The sequence below is a fragment of the Crotalus tigris genome, unplaced genomic scaffold, assembly GCF_016545835.1.
Source record: "Crotalus tigris isolate CLP2741 ecotype Arizona unplaced genomic scaffold, ASM1654583v1 scf7180000017549.6302385, whole genome shotgun sequence".
NCBI lineage: Eukaryota > Metazoa > Chordata > Lepidosauria > Squamata > Viperidae > Crotalus > Crotalus tigris.
In genome coordinates this window covers 1953197-1973016 of record NW_024096467.1, presented here as the reverse complement: position 1 = coordinate 1973016, position 19820 = coordinate 1953197, and the positions used below count along the sequence as shown (strand labels likewise).

General features: G+C 38.8%; 1 long non-coding RNA gene across 3 annotated transcripts in view; it reads right to left on the bottom strand.

Annotated features, from left to right (window-relative positions):
- The window catches only part of LOC120305496, a 95560-nt gene that overhangs the window by 52259 nt on the left and 23481 nt on the right, over window positions 1-19820 (bottom strand). For 2 of the 3 annotated variants that reach the window (XR_005556057.1, XR_005556055.1), the window contains 2 exons: window positions 7841-7975; window positions 4463-5795 (listed from right to left, as the gene is read on the bottom strand). This is a non-coding gene — a long non-coding RNA (uncharacterized LOC120305496). Of the gene's footprint in view, window positions 1-4462; window positions 5796-7840; window positions 7976-19820 lie in introns of those variants that run through there. The other variant, XR_005556056.1, reaches the window with a different exon arrangement.

Here is a 19820-nt window from a genome sequence, read left to right as displayed (position 1 = left end):
TGAAAGAATACTGGAAAGACTTCAGGAGAGAAAAAAAAATGTTCTCCTTTTTTACATCAAGGGAGGTAGAAGTAGAGTGGATAAAAACTGGCGGTGCTTGGCATCACCACTTTCTGTATTCTCACTTAATTTGCTAAGTCACAATTCCTTCTTCCCAAATGTTATAGTAGTCAATGAGGAAAAAGCAAATTATAATGCAAAACCCACAATCTCCATCAGGGAAATATACAATTCATCAAATCATCTATGCAGGTCTTCTATTCCATGTTCAAGAGGAAATCCTGATTACAAGTAGCTTTTGAAGCATGAAAAATTATAGTTCTACTTTTTTCTGCATTGATAAGATCCCGCCTCTCTGCAGGTTTGGCACAAGGCTTTAAAAGATTCAGAGAAACTGGAACAGGTTTGTGGGAGGGCAAAATAGATGAATCAGGAGACTAGAAATTCTGTCTATAAAAACAAAATGAAGAGAGTGGGAATTTTAACCTTGAGAAGAGAAGGAAGAAGGGTCTATGACAACATTTTTCAAATAGGGTGTCAGCATCACCACCAGATGGATCTGTAGCTGGCTGACCGGCCGTACTCAGCGTGTGGTCCTCAATGGAACCGCATCTACATGGAGGGAAGTATGTAGTGGGGTGCCCCAGGGCTCTGTTTTCTTTAAATTATATTCTGTTTTTTTCTTTTTATGATCCTGTAATCCCTTTTATTGGGACGGAGCCGAGGTGACTAAATGGAGCTGAGCATTTACTGGCCAGATGCCCTTCCTGATGCCTACATGGAATTTACAGCAGATATTTTCTCTTTATGTTCTGATAGAGAAACATTTGTCACTGCCTAGGATTGAACTCTCAACCTTTTGAGTGGGAGGTGAGCGTCTTCACCTCTAGGCCACCTGTTGGCCCTATATTTCTATTCTGTGATTCTATATTATTTATGTGATTTCTTACTTCACTGAGGAGGATCCAGATGACAGCTGAAATGGATCACAAAAGTCCTTAAAACTACCGTATATGCCGGCGTATAAGGCGACTTCTGCGAGCGCTAAAATCGGCGCCAAAGACGGGGGTCGTCTTATACACCGAGTCGTCTTATACGCCGGAAATACTGGTAGTTTCCGGCGTATAAGATGACATTCTAGGAATGCGGCTCGGCGATAAAGACGGGGTCGTCTTATACGCCGGGTCGCCTTGTACGCCGGCATTTACGGTATGTATGTAAGCAGCTGCTCCATATCATACGTCTCCCTTTAATATAATTTTTCACAATGAAAGCTGTGCCATGGATAACATCAGCATGGTTTTTGCACATTTGTAGATGAATACAGCAATGTAGTGGGGCAAAAAGGTATTTATAATCTATAGGTATTGATTTTTATGACTTTTTATTTTAGGAAGGCAACAGAGAAGCATAATTTAATATCCATCCATGCTGTGGCCTGGATGGATATTATTACTACAAAGTCAGAAACATGTTCCCAGAAACGTTGGTCCAGTCATTTTCTGCAAGAAAAGCCATCCATTCTCCACCACAGGAACAAGTGATCTAGGAGTTGCAAGAGACAGACACTGCTTTTTTGCAGCCCAAAAAAAGGACTTTCCAAAAAAGTGACAAAGCAGTAGGAATGTGCACTGCTGGTTTTGCTATTGTTAGGATTATATTAATATTTTAAATCTCAAAATAGGCATAAATCATTAAAACAGTTTTCTGATACCCTATTTTTGAAAAGATGGAAAAAATAGAATCTGAAAAATTCTTCTACTTCCTTCTTACTTGATATACATCTTTGTTATACAGAAAAATAGACCATCTTTAATCATGTTTGTCAATGACCACTGGTGGATTCAAGATGGGGGTGGTGCTATTGTCTTAGTTCTTGTTGATCTCTTACCAACCACTCAGCAATCGCAACTATCAATCATGATATCCTTCTGGACTGATTGTAGTTTCTAGGAATGGGGTTTCCATGGTTGGTTGCAGTCAGTGTTGCTATAGAGGAGAGGTTGAATCTGCTGCCTCCGATTTGTGGGGTGCCACATGGCTTGATGTTCCTTTTTCTCCTATTTAACATTTGCATGAGGTTAGTGGGTGAAATTATCAGCCAATGCAATGTATTATCAGTCAGCAGAAATGACAAGGATTCCCAGATTCATACCAGATTAATCCGGTATGTCAAATGTGCATTTTTCTGGAGTTTCTTCTCATAATCACTAAACCTTAGTAACCTCATGTGTGGAACACTGCAATATATTGTACTTGTGGTTCATTAATCAACTCTTCAAAGTTACAACAGTACTGAAAAAAAGTGATTTATAACCAGTCCTTGTGTCAACTTTGAAAATGAGCATGGCTGCAGCCATCTTCCTTATTCATTTGCAGTTGACACATTGAAAGAAGGGAGAGGGTGTTGCCAGGTGCTTCACTAATCAAAATAAATCTTTGTCCCATGGGAACCAAGGTCATTGGCTGCTCCCGAGACTACAGGCTAGGCATTTTGTGAAAAGCCTGCCAAGATGTATTGGGGAATGTAGTTGCTTGCATAGCCTTAGGGGTGGGATTTCTTAACTTTGTATTGGGCAATTGTTACGTGTCTTTAGACTTGGTTTCACTTTTGACATGCTGATACTTTGTAACTAATAAACATGTTCTTTGAGGAATTTCCAAGCCTCAGAGTTCTGCTTTATTTGTCTCTGTCTGTCGGAACCATGACACCTTGCACTTACAACCATTGCAGCATCTTTATGGTCATGGGATCAAAATTTGGGCCAGCATGTATTTATGATAGTTGCAACATCTGGGGTCATGGGCTCACCATTTGTGACCTTTCCAACTGGCTTCTGACAAGCACATTCAATACAGTCTTGGACTTCAACTACTTTAGTTATTTCCATTGTAAAAAACAGATCTTCGAACTAGGAGTAAGTAATCCACGATCTTTAGCTCACTTTTCAGTCATGGGTTAGTTAGAAAAGAGGAGGGAAAATGTGTAACCTACTGGTATGATTTTATTTGTTTGTGTAACAATGGCATATTCGAGATGTAAATGGATGGAAGTGTTTTGTTTTAGAATCAGAACTCTGAACATATGCATTGGGTAACTCTAGGAAAGTACAAATACATATTTATGCCTTTTATTTTGAAAATAAATGAGCAGCACTGTTGGGCTTCAGGCTTTAGTGTCCATGGTCTAGACAACAGATTTCCAGATGTTTCACCAATGATGTGGCTAGCATCTTCAGAGACAATGCAGACTACAGGAAATTGAGCAAGGAGTGACTGGGCTTCTGTCTTTGTAGTCAGTTGTCCCAAGTGCTGATTGGTCTTTAGTTGAGCTAGTTTCCAACTAGTAGAGATTGGTGAGGGATGGTCCTGCTTCTGAAGATGCCAGCCACAGCTGTTGGCAAAATATCAGAAAATCTATTGTGGAGACCATGTTCACCAAATGCTGAAGCCCAATTTTGCCCAATAGATACTGGCCATGAAAGTCTGTATCAATATAAGCAGTAAGACTTTTTTCACTTTGTGAAATACAGGAAATAAAATATCTGAATTCATGCTTGGAAATATCAAGCAGTTCAACCTCAATGTCTTAACAAAATTGGAACACTGCACCCAATTTTGATTGCATCCAGTTTTGATTGCCACAAAATAAAAAAGATGTTGAGATTCTAGAAAGAGTGCAGGGAAGACAAAGATGATTAGGGGATTAGAGACTAAATCATATGAAGAATGGTTGCAGGAATTGGTAGTTTATATCTAAGGAGCTGCCACAAAGAAGAGGGAGTCAATCTATTTTCCAAAGCACCTGAAGGACAAGAAGAAATGGATGGAAACTAATCAAGAAGAGAACCAACCTAGAACTAAGAAGATTTTCCTGACAGCTGGAACAATTAATCAGTAGAACGACTTGGCATCAGAAGTTGTGAGTGCTCCCATCACTGGAGTCTTTAAAGAACAGATTGGACAACTATTTGTCTGAAATGGTATAGGGTTTCCCCTGGAGCAGGGAGTTGGACTAGAAGACCTGCAAGGTCCCTTACAACACTGTTATTCTGTTTTGTTAAAACCAGGTCTTTAATCATTATCTGCAAAAAAGGGGTCCTCTGGATATTAAAGAGGAAGCAAAAACAAAATAAAAATCCTGAAAGGTATCAAGGTAAAATAAAGTCCAGATCTGCCAGGAATTTGTCATCCATCAGTCCTAAAGGAGATCAACCCTGACTGCTCTTTAGAAGGCCAGATCCTGAAGTTGAAACTCAAATACTTTGGTCACCTAATGAGATGGAAGAACTCACTGGAGAAGAGCCTAATGCTGGGAAAAATTGAGAGCAATAGAAGAATGGGATGACAGAGAATGAGGTGGCTGGATGGAGTCACTGAAGCAGTAGGCGTGAGCTTACATGGACTCCAGAAGATCGTAGAGGACAGGAAGGCCTGGAGGAACGTTGTCCATGGGGTCGCGATGGGTCGGACACGACTTCGCAACTAACAACAACAAATTTCATTTATCCTTAGTACAGAATGAAGAAATATTAGAGTAAATTTCCCAGAGCTTCCTCCTATTTTGTATCAAAGTTTGATGATTTGTCACTGAAGTTTGCTGATGTGTCTTGCTAGTAAAATTCAGCAGGCATGGTTTCCAGACAATTTAACAAGTTATGTAAGGCAATGATATTTTAAAAGCTTTTGATGTCATACAGCTAAATATATTGCAGAGAGTTACATGGATTCTTATTTTACATGCTTTGGGTTTTGACCAGAGTTTTTAGGTGCACTTTTTATTTACTAATGTTTTTCAATTTATGTATTGTTTAGTATATTTTATATAGTAATTTTATAATAATAGTGCTAGTTGTATCTGGATTGTATCCATTTTATCACTATTTTGTTATTTGTATGCTCTTGTACATTTTTTTTAAAATAGCTCCTTAATTTTGGCAAGTTGGCCTTCAGCAGGATATTGAACCTGTTCACTTCTGACTTATGATAATACTGCTTTCCACCGGCACTGTGCTCGACTGCAGGATTACACATTTGGGCAAAGGAGCCCAAGATATTCATACAGCAATGTGGACACTTGGCTATTCATTTTGCGCACTCAGCGTCAACTTTCCAAACAGCTGAGCTTGGCACAGAATCCTGCACAATCTCTAAAGGGTTTGAGAATCTTCTTTAGTTTCATTGCTGTCTAAATTTTACAGCTGGGCTTTGCGGGCAAGCTCCCAAGATCAGGAAAGCTGAATTTCAGGGCAATTCAGGTGCTGTTAGCTGTTGGCTTCAAGGAATGGCTGTAAAGCATCCAAAGGAACTTCATTTTCTCCAGAGCACTGAATCCATGTAAGCAAAGCATGATAGCAATCACCAGTTTACCCCAAGCTGGACAGATTGCTCACTTAGCTGCTCACCTCAAGGAGACACAGGTGAATCACAAGGTGAAAACCCATTAAACTGCTTGATTTTAATCAGAATATTGAACAGTCTTGGTCAGAGTTAGCTTCCTGGCAAATCTTGAGACATTTTGGACAGGGACTTTCCCCAACTCTCTACAGATGTCAGGAGTCCTATTTACATTCAGGGCATATACTGTGTGCTGATTTTTGGGCTCTTTAAAGAGGTGTGTGTGTGTCTTTGGTGCTCCCTGAAGTTGGTTGTTTTCTTGCAGATGTTTCATTACCCAGACTAGGTAATATCATCAGGGCACTAAGGACTGCTCATTTCAACCCTCAACTACAAATATTCTTCTTTATTAGTCTTCAAAGTCTGCTCTCCATTAGTGCACAAGGCCTCTATGGTGGCTGCAGAGAAAAGGAAACAATCTGTGATCACTGTGGAAATCAACTGGATCACCAGAGGACAGACAGTATATTTGCTTCCTCCCCTTCACACACTCTACTTTGCTAAAGAATAGCATCCTGCATTTCCATGGTGGCTGAGCAGAAGGTGACTTTTTTTTCTTTTCCTGTAGCCAATATTGAAATGTAGGTCATGCTTAAGGAAGATAGGCTAGTTATTTTTGCAGATTATTAATAAAGCCAAATGAATATCTGAAGCATTTCATTCCTATGACCAGCTCTTCTTTGAAACTCACAGCCGAAGACTTTTTGAGATACCTGAATCAAGCTTTCACTACTTGCTTGGCAAGCTACAGATAAAACAAACTATGATTCTTGGTAATTGTGGTTCATAAAGCATACTTTATGATATATTTTAATGCCTGCATGTCTTCAAAAAGTTCTCACCCATTGTCTTGCATTGTACTACCTTAAGTAAAAAAAGTTTTTCTTTAGTTGCCTACCTCCCTTTACTTGCCCATGACATTCTGCTGAAAAATATGATATCTGTAATAACAAGCACATTTTGCAAACTAACTATCATTCTGACAGATTTGTGAGCACCCACTCTTTCTACTTATATTAGATTTCCTCTGGAATTAAAGACCAAGAAAGCTACAGAATTCATTACGCAAGTGAACAATTCTGTACTTTTATTGCCCAATAATTAAGAAATTACAAGACAAGACTCTCTCACATAGAGAGGGCAGGGTATTTACAGATATAAATACCCTGCCCTCTGTAAACATAATCCATAAACATGCCTGGATCTGGTGATGTCTTCCACAATGCTTACAATCTAAAAAAGTCCCCTTGAGTGACAGATTCAATCCCATTTGACACTGATCCCAAACTGGTTTCCAGTCTACTGTTGGTTTTGTATTCATGTTGCTGTTTTGGCAACAAATAAAAGCTATGAATTAAAGAGCAAGAAAGAAAGACTGAATGTGCAAGCCTTAATGATATTCCCTGATTCCCTGCAGTGCTGACTTATTTTTCTCAATATTCTGCAGGGATCTGACACAGATATTTCCATGTGCCTTTTTTCCCTGCCAGCAGTCCAAATGGATGACTCCTGCTTTGATCACTTCTTTTGCAACTTGACAAACAAAATTGCTGAAATGTGCCTGGCAAACCATGACCGGCTCTTAATGACCAGAGAACCCCACTGAGTGCTTATGAAAACAGCAACGGTAAAGGACTGCTCAAAGTCTTTGCAGATTTTACTCCAAGTTAAAGAAAGAAGATGGATGGGAAGGGGGGGGGAGGGAGAAAGAAGGGAAGGGAGGAAGGGGCTTGAAAATGTTGAATAGCTAAGAACATAGGTATTGTTTGCCATAAGAGATCTACCTGTCCTGGTAAAGGCTAAAGACTTCTGATAGTGTTGGGCAAGTTGTCCCAAATGCTAAATGCATTTTTTTGAAATTGTAATATCTATGCAGTTCCATTACTTTTAGAGCAGGGGTTCCCAACCCCCAGTCCGTGGACCGGTACCAGGCCACAGCATGCCAGCAACCTGTACGCACAGACAAGCAAAGCCCCATCCATGGAAAAACCGTTCTCCCCAGAACCGGTCCCTGGTGCCCAAAAGGTTGGGGACTTCTGTTTTAGAGGGAATAATTTTGGTTCTCACCTAGTGGGCTAGTGAGCAAACAAAGGCACCCCAATGAAGAAACAGACAAAAAACAAGTCTTCCCTCTTGTGATATTTTCTAGGTACTTTGGATCAAATTGCCAGGATCCCTATCTTTCTGGTATACTGAGAAAGTTTTGGAAAGAGATCCCCCTATAGTTTTAAGGCCTGGTTCTCGGTCATGCCTATTTGTGTGATACTATATTGTACAATCCTATCATTATATTTAGGACAAGGTATCAAGAAGAGGGGGTTGACCTACAGTATTCTCCAAAGCACCTGAGGGTAGGACATGAAGTAATGGGTGGAAAGATCCAACCTAGAACTAAAGAGAAATTTCCTGGCAGCGAGAAAAATTAATTAGTGGAATGGCTTACCTCTGGAAGTTGTGTGTGTCCCATCCCTGGGGATTTTCAAAAGGGATTGTCCAGAATGGTTTATGGTTTTCTACTTGAGCAGGAGGTTGGACTAGGAGGCCTCCAAGGTCCCTTCCAATTCTCTTATTCTGTATTCTGTAAAATGTGTAGTAAATAATTCCAATATATCAGAATTGTAATTTGAAAGTCAAATCAAATTCCAGGTTTTCTGTATAAGCACATTTTAAATCCTAGCTTCAGCTACTCTTAATTGCTTAACCTTTTATTAAGAAGGCGCTCCTTCACTATAATCCACGTATTTTCTGTTTTTACATTATAGCTTATCTTTTTACAAATACACAATGAGGAAGACTGCACTGCAGCATTCTCTTAGAAATAAAATTACATTGTCATAAAATTTAATAATTAGAAACTCTAGATATACCACAAAATATTCATGCTGTGAAAATAATGCTGCAGTATATAATATCCATGCAAAAAGTAAAAACACTGCCACTTTTTCATTATGAAAATAATCTCCATTTCTTCTTTGAAGTTTCTGTAAGCACTGTTAAAGAATTTATGTTGAAATTATTTTTAAAAAGAAGAGCAAAGATGAATGAATCAGTGGGGCAATTCATCACTTCTGTCCTAATGATTCCTAACATAACACTTTCAGTTCTCCTGATCAGCACAACTACGATTATTTTTTGCAGGTTTCTGTTGTGACAACTTTATCTCTTTGTGTTAGATCCCATCAGTATATATATGAAATTAAGATTATTTACTTCAAATATCATTTAGTACTTATATATGGGTGTGTCCTTTCAAAACTCCACAATATTTATTTATTCAATTCATATGCTGCCCATCTCACTCAGAGTAATTTTATAATACAAAAAAGCAGGAATATAAAAACATTAAAAATGTAAAAATTAACATATCTTTACTTGCAGTGTTTTACAAATCCTAGTACATGTCCTTTTATAGCTTTCTATCTTAGTTATCTATAGCATTCAGAATATTGATTGCAAAGCTGATTATAATTTTATAAGTCTCTACCAGGTTTTAATTCCTGTACTTTGTAATGTTATTAATTTTATTTAGCCTATCAATGTATTTAAAAAAATGCTTATAGAGTGACTGTTATTAGTTTTATGTTGATTCATGTCAAATGCAAACCAGAATAATTCTATGAATAGGCCAAAGCAGTTATTTATCATTGATCACCTATGTTACAAGAATCTCATCAGACTGGTTGCATTCCCTTGAAAATCAGCAGATACTTCCCTAATTCGGTCTGTGACATTTCCTCTCCTGGAGTGACTCCATACTGGACTGCCTCTTAACTCCTCACTTTCCTTGTCTAATATTTTTCGGTGATACAATGGGAGGGATCCTTGAATGTGATACTGTTCAAAAACATTCTGAAAACCTGGGACAATAATCTGTCTAAGCATGCAAAATATTAAAATGTCCTTAGAATGTTTCATAACTCAGAAGTAGAACATGATGAGATTTTATGATTTATATAAATAAAATCCCAATTTCAATACCTGGTTTGTTAATCTAAAGGATATCAGATTAAGAATGATTCACTTAAGAGCTTAGAAAACAGCACGTTGTCAAAGATAATAGTTCTGGCAGCAGGAGAATGACTTGACTCAAAAATGGCAACTTCATGTGTCCACACAGAACTATTGCCCATTTTAATTATTCATCTTCAGCTTTTATGATGTTATCTGAGCACATTCATCATATTAGTTTAAAGGATTCAGCATTCTTCCTGCCAGCAAACTACTAACGAAGAGATACCTTAATTTACACCTTGACTTTTTATTAATATCTTATGAAAAAAAGATCACATGGTGCTTAGCAGAAGATGCAATGAGAGCCTTAGCTTGGTTAGACTGCAAAAGTTTGCTCTCTGCTGGATCAATGCAAATGCAAATGAAAGCAGAAAGTGTAATCATCAAAGCTTTCACTGCTAATGGGAGCTAATAATAATTGACTGGAAGAAGGACAATCATTCTTTTTAAGGAAGGAGGTTAACAAAGTAATCCAATTATCTGGCCTAATCTATCACTTCCTCTTCACTCTTTTTGTTACAATATCTCCAGCAAGTTTCTCCCATTATTCTTTTCTCTTTTCCTGTGTCCATATCTAACCTTTCTATTTCTATCTCTTGACTATCATGCCCCATATCATTGTCTTTCCTCTCCACTATATAACCTACCTCACCTCTTCTCTTCTGCCTTCTTCCTAGAGTAGTGGTGGCAGCACTCAGAGCCCTCTCTGTGGGCACACGCACCATGCCCCAGAGATGGCAACCGTCCCTCTTCAACCAGCCGCCCGCTAACTCGCCGAGGTCCACATGGCTGGATGCATCCCAGCACCCATGCGCTCGCTGGCCTCTGTGTGCAGGGGCTGATGGTGTGAGGCAGCAGCCGCCCTGGCCCCTGCCTTGCCCTGTCCTGCAACAATGGCTCCCCCACCCTGCCTTGCCTTGCCTCACTCTGCAGGACGAGTCTCCTGCCCGCTGCCCCACCTGACAGAGACCCCCTGGATTTCCCCCAACTCTGCCCGGCCCCCACAGGTGTCCCTCTCCATGAACAACATCGAGGTGATCACGCCCACCTTGGCCACACCCAGTCTGCCATGAGCACCAAAGCCACGCCCACTTAGTGGGCCACGCCCACCTGGCACCCGGCAAAAAATAAGTGGGTTTTGGGTTGCAGTTTGGGCACTCGGTCTCTAAAAGGTTCGCCATCACTGTTCTAGAGTGTCCAAACATCACACTGTTTCCTCATAACAGAATAACGGAGTCGGAAGGGACCTTGGGGGTCTTCTAGTTCAACACTCTGCTGAAGCAGGAAACCCTATACCAGACAAATGGTTGTCCAATCTCTTTTTAAAAATCTCCTGGAGGCAGTACAATCTCTTTTTAGTCTGGAGGCAAGTCATTCCACTGGGCTTCCCTAACCCTTTCATTTAACATGACTTCACTCTTCCACTTTCAGATCTTTTTCCATGTCCAAACACCCGATTGTCTACTGCTGGTTCCGCCATCTTAAAATCAAGGCAGAATAAATACTCTCATCTGATGGTGGGTAATCTGCATTCATTTATTGGTGGCAAAACCATGCAGAAAATCCTATCAACTAGACCAATTACACTCTTCTAGTTAGAGAGCCAGTTTGCACCAAGACACTCTGAGTTCTAGTCTCGCCTTAGCCAAAAAGCCAGCTAGGTGACTTTGAGCCAGTCGCTTTTCCTCAGCTCTAGGAAGAAGATAATGACAAACCACCTCCAAAAATCCTGCCAAAACATCTGTCAGGAGTTAAGACAAACTTGAAGGTACAAAAATAGCAACATACTTTGCAGGAGATGATTTGAGAGAATTTCTCTTTTATTCCACTCACCTGCATATATTACAATTGTAGTTTCATTACTGGGAACAAATCAGGTTGCTGCATTTTTAAAATTAATGAGGAAAAAAAAAAAAAAAGAACCTGGACCGTGCAAGACAACCTTTCCATTTTCTTTCTGCGCTAATAACTTTGAAAGCAATTTTCACTCCTCCCCTTTAATGCTCTTTCCCCTTTTAATTTTTCCCACCTTTCACTAATGGGACAAATTAAATGGTTTAGTGTTGCACTTCTAATGACACAAGGACAGAAATTAATGGGCCTCAAGCTGGGACTCCAGCAGCAAGAACCTTACTTTCTGCCTCTGAATATATAAGTAATACAATTAAATAAGCAGCTTTGTACTCCTTTGATATTTACAAACAGGTTTCCCGGGTAGGCCCCTCCCAAGTGTCAGGAGAGAGAACGTTCTAAAGAACAGGCACCACTTTTTTACATCTAGGTATAAACTTGAAGCAGATTACAGAATGAAATAGTAAAGGAAGACAATGCTAACTACCAAAAAAGCCCCCATAATATCTAGGAATAATGCAGCTCCCTTTTTTTCTTTCTTTCATGCACAAACACAAAAATCATGAAATCAATCCTGTGATTTTTTTTATTTTTGCTTTAAGAACCCACATTGTTCTACTGCATTAAACGAAATGATGGGTTTTATATAAATGTACAATATATATATATATATATATATTGCAGATGTGTCTGTAGGAAGTAATTAGTCCTGGATTGTTGGAGAGATAGTTTCAACTGGACATCTAATGTCTAAGCAATGCACACACAAACGCACCCAGAGAAAAAGAGAGAGAGACAAACAGACAGACGATAAGCTAATTAATTTCCCCACCAATTAAATATAATTTGAATATGGAGTGGGGCAGAATTCATGTAGTAACTGAAGAGATAGAGGGGCTAATTCTGGCTTCACAAGGCCAAGCCTTAAGAATACAAAGCATACAAAGCAACAAATGACAGTAGCAGGCAAGAAATGCTGCCTCTGCAAAGAAGAAACAGTGGACAACCCAGTTAGCTGCTGCAAGAAAATCGAACAGATTGACTATAAACAATAGTGTGACAAAGTAGCAACAATGGTCCATTGGAAAATCTGCAAGAAATACCAGTTGCCTGCAAGCAGAACTGGTGGGACCATAAAATAGACAACATAATAGAAAATGAAGAAGCTAAATTGCTCTGGGACTCCAGAATTCAAACAGCCACATAACATCCCAGACTTAACAATGGTCAATAAAAAAGATATAAAAGTCTGGATATTGCACGTGACAGTACCTGGAGAGATAGAACTGGGGAAAATCAGAAAATACAAAGACCTGTAGAATGACTATGGCAAAGGAAAGCCATGTTCTGTTCTGTTCTGTTGTTCTGTTCTGTTCTCCCCTCCCCTCCTCTCCCCTTCCCGTCCCTCTCTTCTGGGTACAATCCCAAAATAATGCAGCACCACTTGAATATCATTGGCATTTACTAAATCTCCATTAGTCAATCACAAAAGGCAGCTTTATTTGGAACAGTTTACATCTTGTGATGATACTTTTAATATCATTAAACAACAACATCTGCCTATCCCAGGTCCTTGGGAAGGACTTGATAGGTAGATAAAAGTGCCAAATCCAGTTTGGCTGACTCCATGATAGGCAATAATAAATTTCTATTTTTTCTCTTCTCATCTCCCTTGAGAATATGTACAGTATCATTAGATTAAATGTGATCTTGCAATCATCTTCTGGTGTCGTTTTTGACCTATATACAAGATCTTTGGCTCTCTTAGTTTAACTGAAACTTAAATTTTCCATCTTTATATTTACAATAATCCATATATAGAAAATCTGAGGGTTTTTACTTTTTATTAATATACTTGAAATATACAGCAATTATTAACATGGCAATCCTTCTCAATTAAAATATCAACTCTTAAATATTCATTTTTACAATATATCTTGCCCTTAAACTCACTGGGATTTTTAACAGTTTATTCATATTAATTTTAACATGAGATACACAGTTTGAAAAATTTACACCTCTAAATGAAGAACTTTTTTCTTGGAATAATTCCAAGATAATTAAAGAAGTTAAACACCAAATGAAGCCCCAGTTTTTACATATTTCCACAGATACTTGAGAACTAATAAGAAATTTATGAGATTTATTCCAGTTAACTGTTATTTTGCCAAAATGTTGTACCTCAGCAATACAGTTTAATGAACAATATTCATAATTATCAATGACATAATATATAATCGGTATACAATAATAATTTCAGTTTAGCTATGGTTGTTTTTATCTGTAGAATGCTTTTTTATTGCTTGGAAAGACAGACAAATTAAATATAAGAGTATACAGAGATATCCTTGGCAATTTCCACATCATTATAACCAGATACGTCTTTAGCAAGAATTAAAAGTAGTTGTCAAATTAACTTTGATGAGCAAAAGCACTTCACTATTCAGAAATATTTATCATCTATAAATATACCAGGAACATTTCTGTTTGGCAGGATTAAGTTTCAGGTTTTTTAGCACCTATCAAATCCATTATCAGGTATGTGACAATTTTAAATAGTTATCATTTAAACCAATGAGGCATGAAATGCTTCTTGGTATCTATTTACAATTTTTCATATGTCACAAAATCTTATTAGAGGAGACAAATCAACTAATTCAAGTTTGGCTATTTATTTTAAGCTCAGTGTATAGGAAGAACAAACAAAATTATTTATTTGGATCAGAAGTCAAGGGGAACTGCCTATGACAGCGGTTCTCAACCTATGGGTCGCGACCCCATTTGGGGTCGATCGACCATTTTTCGGGGGTCGCCAAAGGCGGCAATCCGCCATTTTCTCCCCTCCGGGGCCGCCCTCGCGCATGCGCACCGCGCATGGGGCTGCCGCCGCGCATGCGCACTGCACATGGGGGCTGCCACCGCGCATGCGCGCCACGCATGGGAGCCGCCGCTGCGCATGCGCATAACGTTTGTGTGACAGGGGTCGCCGTCACACAAACGTTGAGAACCGCTGGCCTATGAGATCATTTGGTGCACAGATATCTGAGTATTTCTCTGTTTAGACTTCGCATTATATGTCAAAGTTGGAATTACAAATTATGTGCATCTCACAGGCCTAATGTCAAAAACATCCCATTACCAAGTTCTCACCCATAAAGTGTAGGAATTGACACCTCCTGACAATGCAATTTCACCTCCTTGTGAACTGCTTTGATCCTAGTTAGCTAATTATGTGGAGTGGAGGCAGAAAAATCTACACAATGATGACATCTTACAGTGGGAACAGAACATAGGATTGCAGATGAAAACAGAACATAGCATCAGATCCAGGACAAGACCTTATTACAGAAATGAGACATTAGGAGCAGCAGTTCTATCAAGTACACAGTTCCTATTTCAAGCTATAATAGAATACGTAAAACCAGTTTGATCCTTAGTCTCAGCTTTGTTTTGTGGTTATTGCTGTTTTTACTGGTTGGTGGGAGAGAGGATAAGTTTTTCTTCCAACCATTTTATAACATCTAAAATTATTTCTGGACTATTATTGGATAATGGAAAGACAAAATTACATTGTAGGAGTTGGCTAAGGTGATTTTTCTGCCCTTGAACTTGGAAAAATTAGAATAACAGAGTTGGAAGGAACCTTGGATATCTTCTAATCCAATCACCAACTCAAGCAGGAAACTCTATACCAGTGGTTCTCAACCTTTCTAATGCCGTGACCCCATAATACAGTTCCCCGTGTTGTGGTGACCCCCAGGGGTGTGGCCAAGTGGGTGTGGCCACCAATAAGAGGGAGTAGGACAACTAGGGAAAAGGGGGAAATTGGCGGACAGCGTGGTTTGGCGACCCCCGTGAAATGGTCATTCGACCCCAAATGGGGTCCCGACCCACAGGTTGAGAACCACTACTCTATACCATTTTAGACAAATGGTTGTCCAATCTCTTCTTAAAGCCACCGTGACAAAGCACCCACAACTTCTGGAGGCAAGTTGGTCCTCTGATTAATTGTTCTGTCAGGAAATTTCTCCTTAGTTCTAGGTTGCTTCTCTCCTTGATTAGTTTGCATCCATTGCTTCTTGTCCAGCCTTCAGGTGCATTGGAGAATAGGTTGACCCCCTCTACTTTGTGGCAGTTTCTTAGATATTAGGACATTGCTGTCATGTCACCCCTAGTCTTTTTTTAAAAATTAAACTAGACATACCCAATTCCTGCAACTGTTTTTCATATGTTTTAGCTTTCAGTCTTCTAAATCCTAGGCTTGTATGCTTATGTTGCAGCAATGTAAAAGTTCCCTTGTGTGTTGCCCAATGTACAGATGAGTAGGATGGTCCTTCTGAAAAAAAGGACCAGGATGTGGTCAATCAAAGGCAAATTCTTCCAATCCTGAAAGAATTTAATGAGTTCTAATCTGTATCTTTAGTTTAAAGAATCTGCAACAGTTTTGCTTAGCAAAACTCTTCTGAACCATTTTATTTATAAGATTTTTATCCCAATTCTATTATTTTATAGGTAATTCAAGGAACTGATTAGAGGAAGAAGATGTAAAAAAATTCATAGAATGTTCATATTCTTGTTTTCCATGTTGAGGCACAGAATATTCAGGACATCAGGTCATTCATCTAGAACAGTGGTTCTCAACCTGTGGATCGGGACCCCATTTGGGGTCAAACGACCATTTCATGGGGGTCACCAAACAATGCAGTCCGCCATTTTTTTCTCCTTTTTCTTAGCTGTGCTACTCCCTTTTATTCTATTGGCTTTTGAAAGCCAATAGAATAGACTCTCTTGAATAGAATCTAATTCTATTGGCTTTCAAAAGCCAATAGGAATTGTCCAGGCTGTCTCTGCCCTGCTGAGCCCGCCAAAAGTCCCATTCTGCAAACGGTGCTGCACCAGTTGAGTAGTCCTCGATTTACGACAGGTTGAGTAGTCCTTGACTTACAACCGGTTGGGGGTCGCGGCATTAAAAAGGTTGAGAACCACTGATCTAGAACTACAAAATGGTTAAAATCACCTGCTATATTAGATAATTATCAAGTTCAGCTAAGCAGCTTTTGCAAATAGTGGGTCCTTTCTAGGTTGCTAAGTTGAATGTACCTTTGTGTAGCATTCATTATGTTTCTTCTTGCTTTTTCCAAAAGAGCACAGCATTTTGTCTACTGACGGTGCACAAATGAGTCAGCAGGATCATCTCTGCATTGTGTTTTTTTAACAATCCTATCCTACTATTCAATACATCTCTCCATGTAGTTGCCCAGAAAGATGAAATTAGCAAGCAAACTAATGAAATAGATTAAAACTATCACTACTATTAAATGTGTATAGAAATGACAGAATGTAAAAAGTATTACCCTGATGTAAAAAAAAAAGCCATAAACATCTTGTGTGGCATTAATCAGATCTATTTCCATTTAGATTAGATTAGTTTGCTTAATTTACAGTGTTGAGGAAAGTCTTCTGATCTGTGGCAGAGCAGAAACATTTGTTTTGCATGCAGACAGATTCAGTTTTGAGGTTTTGAGATACAGGATGTTTAAGTAGGACTCAGGAAACTCTCAAACCTGAAGAGTCATTGCCAATCAATACAGAGACCACCAAACTAAGTGCTGCAAGGTAATTTCATAGGTTCCTATGAAGATTATTCTTTTGAGCAAGGATGGACCACTCATGCAAGTAGGGACCATTACTCTAGTATCCACCATCAAGGACATCTCAATGGTAATGCTGGAATTAATAGTACCCAGATTGCAAGAATGTTATTTTCTTGATTTCTTAAAAAGAAGGGTGCAAGGTGTCACGCTTTGAGAGGCAGTCCAGATAAGAAGCACACCCAGATGAACTCATACTACTTTGCTATAAAATAAGGTTACATTAACAGGATTTTGAAAGACTGAAAGCATTTTGCATCTCCTCCCCAAAAGTAGAAAGGATTCTTTCTGAAAGATTTCACAGGCTTTTCCATCACCTGAGATTGAGCAGCCTCTTTGCTAGGCTGGAGATCTTCCCCCTTTCTCCCGAGGTCACTGCCATGTACAATTACACAAGGTAGGTTCCTTACGCTATTTTAGCCTACCCAATTCCTTAACTAACTCCCCAAAAATGCCTTTAAAAAGGGAGGGGAGATTGGATATCTTAACCCCCCCTCCACAAGACCTTAAAACTCTGCACATTCTGGTAATTTCACTAGGTTAGCAGATACGCTACTGCACTGGTTCTCAACCTGTGGGTCGGGACCCCATTTGGAGTCGAACGGCCATTTCATGGGGGTCGCCAAACAATGCAGTCCACCATTTTTTTCCCCCTTTTCCTTAGCTGTGCTACTCCCTTTTATTCTATTGGCTTTTGAAAGCCAATAGAATAGACTCTCTTGAATAGAGTCTAATTCTATTGGCTTTCAAAAGCCAATAGGAATTGTCCAGGCTGTCTCTGCCCTGCTGAGCCCGCCAAAAGTCCCATTCTGCAAATGGTGCTGCACCAGTTGAGTAGTCCTCGACTTACGACCGGTTGAGTAGTCCTCAACTTACGACTGGTTGGGGGTCGCAACATTAAAAAGGTTGAGAACCACTGTGCTTCTGTAACCAAGAACTTTTTCCTCAAGAAAACCTATTGGTTTTAGATGAAGAGATTTCTGTGCTGCAAGGTTCCATGGATGAACTATATTTTACTCTCTCCTGTTGCTTTGATTACATGCTTTGTTCTTAGAGGTTTTAATTTTACTTCTGGCTGTTTTATTGCAATGTAATGGTTTACTGTGGTTACAAATATTGTGGGCTTGTGATTATTAAAATATATTTTAGATGTAATTCTATTAAGAACTGAATGAAGCCTCTGATGTAAAGAAAGATGGACTATAAATCTAAAAATAAGAGAAATAAACAGAATATTTTACATTAGGAAATGCTACTGCTCATTTAAAAAGCACCTTCATTTGCATCTTATAGGTGCCATTTGACACCAATCATCAAACTGTCAAATTTATTCTTCTTGGGAATAGGAGGAGGATGTATGAACTTTCCATAGAGAGTAAATTCAGCAACTATATAATTAAAATGTCCCATTCCCCAAAGAACGAGCAGCCAAGCCAACATCTCATAAATATAACTTCATACACAACAACTTTAATTTGGCATCTCTCACACCTTATGTATTGTGAAGAGCAGGGGCGGTTGCACAGAAGTTGTTTTAAGAACAATATAACAAAGTCAGAACAAAACTGACAAGTCTTCAGATGACTCGATAATGTGCTATTTTCAATCTTATTTTTTTAAAACAAGCAATACACTTTGTTTTTCTTCCACAACCAGTATTAATAGCCTTTCTCTCCCCTCCTCTTTGCATTTATTGGTCTCTTGGTCTATAAATCAGGGATTTTCAAAACTGGTGGTTCTTTAACCCTTCAATATGATACACATACTTTTATATGTATCATTTTAAGGGGTTATAGTGTCACTAGGTTTCATGTGAACCCACTCAGATAACACCAATGATTTCTGAGGAATTATTCTAGGATTATGGAAAAAAGCAAATATGCCATTTATTTTTAATAATTGTATTTGAATCTATAATCACTGGCCTTCAAACATTCCTTGATTATAACTCTTAGCAGCCCCCAGCCAGTCTACTAAGGGTAAGGTGTGCTAAACATGGGAGTTTAGCACCATCAAAAGAGCCGGATTGTCTGCTGCATGCTAACCATCTTTTACAGAGAAGTTTTAGTTTATAAAGAAGATATATTTATTCTTGCCCTCCCAACTACCTTGGGTCAGGTTTTGAGCCTGCTGCTACTAAAGAGAGTGGATGCAGGATCTGTCTCATTCCTCCAGTTGTTTGACAGGCATCCTAGCCAAGTGGTTATGACTTTGTTTTTTTTCCTGGAACCACCTGTCCCCACCCATGAGCATGCTTGTTCACCTAAGAAAAAATAGCCAAGCCAACATTTCATAAATAAAAGCTGCTCCAAAGTTTTTTTTTTCTTTTCTCCCAATGATCTTCTTTTTTCTTACCAGAAAATGTAAATGAAATTATTTTGGGTCCATTGATTGCCTTAGATATTTTTGTGGTTGCAACCTACCATCCCAAATCTCCTAAAGTTGCCAAAGTTGCTACTATCATCCCAAAATCTCATAAAATATATAAAGAATTGACATCACACAGGACTCATGATAGAAATTGTCAATTTTGCAACATTTTGACATTCTCAAATAAAATAGCATAAAACAATTACAGGTAGTCCTCAACTTACAACCACAACTGAGCCCAACATTTCTGTTGTTAAGTGCGACCCTGAACCCAATTATTATGTATGCTTCCCACAAATTCTTTGATTTCAAAAATTGGGAAGGAGCAGCAGTTTGTTTTATTCACCATATTATTTTTAGAAGAGCAAGAAACCTCTTCTGTTTTCTAACAATTCTATCTTTCCCAATCAATATATTCTAAATTTATACACCAGACTAAAATGATAAAAAGGTTAAAAATAAGTAGTTAAACCTGGCACTGGAGGCAAAAAATAACCCACTCTCAAGTTTAAAACCAAAGCCTTTGCTTTTGCTGTTTAT